Genomic DNA, 6,656 nt, shown 5'->3' with positions numbered 1-6,656 from the left:
TCGTACAAAAGAGGTAATATCTCTAAAGGATACGCTTGTTAGATCAAAAATCTAACCTGTAAGGCTATCATGCGAGGCGAAATCGCCAAAAACACACGACGAAACGCCGTGCAGGCCTGTCACTCACTCTCGCGCCAAATTTTTACATCGCTGACGTAATGCCCCCAGCAGAGCGCCTGTACCATTTCAAATTTGCTTGTTCCATTTCACTTTTGTATTTTTGGTGGTTTCGGCGACTTTGGTGAAGTCACGCTGCACAAATTCTTGCAAAGGCTAAACCATGCCACGATACTGTAAGCTATTCGGGGCAATATGTTGGACGATCCAGTTTAACTTAAACCATCTGATATACTTTGAATCTTTGGATGCAAGGCTGAGCGATTTATTGTTGACCTGTTCTGTTTGCTCATTTTGGGGAATCATTTCGACAGTAACGCTAAGCTATTTCACGGAAGCTATTGTCACTTGATATCGTGATCAACAATTTAGACAACTAAGCTACTCAGTTCCAGCATCGCTGCGCACTTTTGAGTTTGGGCTAAATCATTCGACAGTGACACACGAGCTGTTCAAGCCACTGAAGAGCTGTCCATTGTGAGTTTGTCTTGATCGTTTTGCGAGTGAAAGCTGGGCTTAATTCGCAATTCAATTGATTGGGAAAACAGTTTCATGTTCCCATTGACCCTGGGTCATTTATTTCAGTTATGCTTGGTCTGAACTGTTTTTGTTTAGCCTGTTTTATTCTGATATAAAGAAGGACTGACTGTTGGTATTTTGGTTGGGATCAATTAATAATTGAGTGTGCATCTTGGAGGACAAATGAGTAAATACAATTATCGATTAAAATTCTTGTAGTTTGGGTGGAACGGCCGACCATAAGTCTGGCTTTGTAGACTGGGTTACTAGTAATTGCGAGGTCATTGTTTCAAGTGTCGGCCATTGCTTCTAGCGTTCTTTGTTGCAAATAAATCTGCGGTCGTTTTCCCGTTTTGGTGAAAAAATTTGAAGATTTTTCCGTCCCGCAAATTAGTTGGAAGGTAAGGTATTTGGGTTTCAAAATTGATCTGTCGTTTGCTGTTCCAGACTGGTTTTCTTTCTTTCATTTCAAAATTAACTATGCCTCAGCCTGCCTTGTTTGTTGTCTTTTATTCATCCAGGTGACGTCGCTGAGTGGAATCGATACGGAGTTGTTTACTCTCGCAAGCCAAACATATTTAGAATCGGCTTGTGTTTAGTGCGGGTTGCACTGAAGACACAAGAAGCTTTTCGCAAGGCCCACATTCATTGCTCGAAATACGTTGCGCACAAAAATACCTCCACAAGTATCTCACAAGCTAGACACAAACCAGTATGTATCGGCTTGAAATGTCGGTGTGGGTTACATCCCAAACTGAAAGAGTTAATTGTACTCTAAAAAAATAGTGGCATGGAATAAGAGTTTTGCACTCTCAAAGAATAGTATTTCGTACTCGTACTGTGTCTGCTACTAGCCGCCAGCATGGGAACAACAACGAACAATACCGGTCAAGGATCGGCGGTCCACAACAATTTTGTCGAAAGTCAAGGATGCATTGTCAGGTGTTCTTTTTGGAGGGGCGATTTTGGGATCCGATGCTTATGATGTTTTACTTAAATGTGTTTTACTTGCAATAAAAACTTCACAGTAAATACTTTTCACTATACTACCCTTTTAATAAGTCTAATATATGCTGTTTTTCTAATGAATGAAATGTCAAAGGCTTTAAAAATTTACAATTTTTTTAGAAATGTACAATTTTTTTAAAACTTTTCTGATTTCTTTTCTTTTTTGAAGCCTTTGTACATTTCTGAATAAATTTTAAAAGCATGAGTTTTGACGTCATTAAAAGCGGAAAACGGCATATATTAGACTTATTAAAGGGTGTGTATTGTAATGAATACACTTTATCAAATATTGAAACCATGTCTGGAACATCAGTTATCAGCAAATATCATTTGTTTGCACAGAACATGTTATAGAACTGTATAGATTATTTCCAATAACCAAAATATTGTTCAAAGTAGAATTAGCCCACAAACTAATATCTTGTATTTGGTGGTATATCATAGCAGTATGTGACATTGCTACACATTGCTTCCAGCATTCACACCAAAGGTTGCTTCATTTCCTTGACTAGAGTCAGCACACACAGTGTTGGATGATGTCAAACATTGTAGGACCTGGTTGATCATGATGTCAAACATTGTAGGACCTGGATTTTTCCTCCACATCACCTGTATTTTTAGGTATTGCTAATGCTGTGTGTACCATCAATGTTTATTACTGCTACTCCAGTAGTGCTGCTAGTAACACTGTTTGGAATTCAGATTCATTGTCTATTTTTTTTTTTACTACAGTGTGGTAAAGTTTAATCAAATCAAATGGCTTTCCCCACCACCACCCTCCAGTTATAAACAAATAAACTGGTTTCAACATTTTGTGACTTCAGACTGTTGATTTTTTTCATTTTATTTCTAGTCCATGAAAGCACCCTGTTGTAAGCTTTAGGTTGCGTTTTTTTTATTATGTAATGATCTACATGTAACTGATCGACGTAATTGGTCATCAGATATTTCTCTTGGCTGTTTATACATTGTTACTGGTGATGGACTGATTTCCAGTAGTGTGGGGATTTGCACTTGTTCTCTGAGAGTACTTGTTCATTGAATGCCTCATCTAGTGATGATTCATCTTAGAATTCTAGTTGAATTTCAGCATTCTTTTGATCATTTATAAGATCATATGAATGTATGACAGTGCCATGCTTGTTTCTTAGCCAATCTAGTGCTTCTGTTACTGGTAAATAGCTGATAGAGATGATGTAGCGTGCAGCAAGAGTTGTCAAAAACTGTGCAAATGGCATTAAGAGAAATTTTAGTGGCAAGTCATCGATGTAAAATTCTGAACAGGTCTGAAATTTGAAGCATACTTAAGGAACTCATTTCACTGCTGCATTGTTATGGCAAATTTTGAACCAATCACGTTAAAAAGAGCTCTTATGAAGGCTCCTTCACAATCTCAATAGAACAAGATTGAATACGTTAACTAATGCCTATAAAAATAGAACGATCCATGTGGCAAGATATTCATCTCTTGGGGCTATAATTTGGCCTCTTGACCATCAAATCATGCAGTTGATTGACGCGCTATTTGAACCATAAGTAAACATACAACATGTTTATGAATTTACAGTTTGATGTTCTTAACGATCACATCTGTGTGTTTTTTCTCAGGTGCTTCGACATTTCTCCTCGCCCACGGGAATCTAGCGGATACGAATGAGATGTTGCTCGCATTCACGCTTCTGCCGATTTTAGCCATATTTGCATCCGCCCAAGCGATCACAGACTGCTCTGTTGCAGAGCATATGAAAGTTAATTCGACCGTAGTGTAAGTATTATGTGTATAATAATTAGATACATATCAATGTGCTAAGTATGATCAGCTATGATCACACATCACCTGTAAACAAAATCCCGTATTTATGAAGGGTGTTTAAAGTTTAAAGCATAAAGGTCTTTGTATATTTACAGATTGAAATTGTGGTCACCGATGCTGGAAACAGATTACTTGATGTCGTTAGCATTTTGTGCGGCTTACTAATTCTAGCTATCACATCAGAGTTCGACGCAGAAAGTAAATATTACCCAAAGACACTTGCTATTGTGCGATTAACGTGCAAGAACGATTACACGATATAAGTAAAATAGTAATAATAGCACGTTAATTTCTTTAAAATTGGCTTTTTGCTCATAGTTCATCTACAAACTGTCACAATTTTTACACTGCTTTTTCCTGTGTACATTTGGAAATCAGATAATTTCATCAGTCTTGTTGTGGACGACTCTACGTAAGATCCGAAAAGCATGACCATTCAAATATAAGCTACTCCGGCGGATTTTCCTGTGGTGCTGTTGATTAGGCTGTACATGTGTGGTTTTCATTTCATAGCCGGGGGCGAAATCCTGAAATTGTGATCATTCAAATGAAAGCTATCGAGAATTGCGTTTTTTCTTTCGCTGTGTTCTAACTATTGAGCCTGTGGACGAACTCCTGAAGAGTGACCATTCAAATGAAACGCGCCGAGCATGGTACTTACATATGCTTCTGTTCTCGGCTCTCATCAATGTGACTTTTTAACATATTATACTTGTAGACAGCCACTGAGAACTTCATCTTTGTTGCGGGCGTTTCCGGCCGCATTTTCTTCGCACAGAGGATGTAATTTAAGGACAGTTTGTAAGTGTCTCCTTACCTTGAAGGCTAAGGAAACTCTGATTATTTTACGACACCAAATGTTTCCGGTTTCACATTGAGTGGATAATTAAAAAGGTTATTGCTTTCGACTGACAGTTTCGTTTCCTCTTAAGGTGCTATATATACACCAGGATGAGATTAGCTATAGGCTTAAGTAAGGTCTTTGGTATGTGACATTTTCAAGAGTGTTGTGTAAGAGTGGGGTAGCCTCGATCCCCATGTTCACTTTACTCAACCTTAAAGTGGTAAGCTGTCAGATTTTAAAAACCACCAGACAAACACAAAAACAAAGCTTTTATCCCTAAAATTTTGAAGAGATGGCTATCTTCTGTTACAGAAGCAGCTATCATCGTGTTAAGCGCATTAGCGAAACATCAGTAGGGCTACTGCACGAGTTTAAAATCGACAGAAAATACGCGCGAGCAAGTCATGATTGGTTTAATTTTGCTCTTGACTGTGATTGGCTGAGATTAACAAAGTGTAATTACCTCGACCAATTGCAGTGGAAGCGGGCAATAAAATAAATCAATCACAACGTAAAGCAAATACAGCCGACGCTTAGTACGAAAATACGCGGGTGCTGCTGAGTCAATTAAGAGTGGTTATGGACAATGGGCGTTATGCATGATGACGTCTGACTAGCTAATTTTACCACCAAGCCTCGTTTGCACAAAATTATTCACATCATTTGGACGTGCAATACTGTTCGCACGTGTGGGTTTTTTTTCTTTACAACTTCGCTCCTTTGGTATTTAGCCCAAGCCAAAATTTACAAGTTTGACTTTCGAATTTGAGGCTTGGTGGTGATTTCAGCTAGTCAGACGTCATCACGCGTAAGGGCTATTGAAGAAATCGAAAAAACTGCTTTTTACACTTCAGTAAACACAGCTATAACATCCTGTAAATGTGTTTATCCGCTAGACCCCTGTTTGATCAGAAAGCTTACTATCTCGTGCATTGATAATAAATTTTATCATCGTCGTTGTAGAGCTATGATTTGTTTTTTTTTTTCTTATGTTTTTTAGTAGTAATCTTACCGACAATGGCTGCAAGACTTTCTGGTCGGAACCGTGCAATAAAACAGAAATCATTACAGAATTGTAAGTATAAAAATGCGATAGAGACTCATATACCATCTCTGTGATTAGAGAAAAAGACGCGTCAGTTTTGAAATACTCAAAATGGGTATTTTCTCTCAAGAGAAAGAAAAAGATTTCATTTAAGATATAAAGAAAAAAAATGGAAAAAGACCACAAAGAATAAGAGAAATAATTAAAGAAATCTAAAAAGTCAAGGAAAAAGCAAAAAAGAAAAGACGTTTGGATAGGTCATTTGAGAAAAAGAGGCAAAAGATCAGAGAAACTTAAAGCTTGGTGGGAAAATATTATCATTATTATTTTTATATACCTGAGTTTTTCCCCCCAGCAGCGCGTGCCCTCAGTGGTTACTTTGAGGTCACATGACATCTAACTGTAAAACTGTTTCCCGCCAAAAGTCTCTGAGCGGGCAACAATGCAAAATCTATGACGTCAGAGGGTAACAGTGCACTGTTACCCGCAAATGTTAACCGTGACCGCCGTTGTTATATATATATGAAGTGCGGGTTACAGACGAAGAGTGAAGTGAGCCTTGCACTTTTAATTAACTGCACAATTTGAGCAATTTTCTCTTATCTGTTGTCACCTGAAGAATTAAGGTGGCTCCAATGGCATTCGAACCCAGGACCTCTGCGATACAGATGCAGATCTCTCTCTTTCAACTGAACTATGAAGCCACTCAGGTGGAAGCAGGTCAATTTATTGGGCTCATGTGTTCCCGTCATCAAATCTTTTATAATTATTAGAGATGTCACTCGAGGGAAACTATATCAAGTTTAATACACTGGTGATTTTGATGTCATTTTCTTTTGCCTGACAAATGTCTTTCGGATTTTCGTTTTAAAAAAGACGTTAATCGGATGGGTCAGTTGGTAAACTGTAAACAGGCTCTCCGTGCGTTAAATAGCGCGCAGTCAAACAGCTGGGAACTGGTGCTCAGTCCAATTCCCCACATGTTGATCGCGCGCTTTCCGATCGATTCGCGGAGAGCCTGCGTGCAGACTGGGTCAGTTGCTTGTGCATCGAATTAGCGGAAGATACGTGGTGTATTTTGTCATTTAGTGGTTATCTATTGCATAAAATTATCTAAACACGGTAAAACCTTCAGGATTAGGATTAGGTTAGCGTAGGGTTAGGTTAGGGTAATTGTATAATTACTGAACGTTTTATACCTTGCTTAAAAACTTTTGAAACAATAGAAAAAGAGACACCAAGTACCTACCGAACTAGAAAATGTATAGCGTTCTTTCTCGAATTAAGGGATCTGCAGGAGGTCGCGACCG

At 38.4% G+C, this 6,656-nt stretch overlaps 1 long non-coding RNA gene across 1 annotated transcript in view; it reads left to right on the top strand.

The window, feature by feature from the left end:
- LOC137985339 (uncharacterized) overlaps nucleotides 1–5,378 on the top strand; it is a 21,206-nt gene extending 15,828 nt beyond the window's left edge. The window contains exons 2-3 of the long non-coding RNA XR_011119285.1: nucleotides 3,253–3,409; nucleotides 5,305–5,378. This is a non-coding gene — a long non-coding RNA (uncharacterized lncRNA). The remainder of the gene's footprint in view (nucleotides 1–3,252; nucleotides 3,410–5,304) is intronic.
- The last annotated feature ends 1,278 nt before the right edge of the window (nucleotides 5,379–6,656 follow it).

This window comes from Montipora foliosa, chromosome 14 (genome assembly GCF_036669935.1).
Source record: "Montipora foliosa isolate CH-2021 chromosome 14, ASM3666993v2, whole genome shotgun sequence".
Classification (NCBI taxonomy): Eukaryota; Metazoa; Cnidaria; class Anthozoa; order Scleractinia; family Acroporidae; genus Montipora; species Montipora foliosa.
This window is presented reverse-complemented; position numbering and strand designations above follow the sequence as displayed.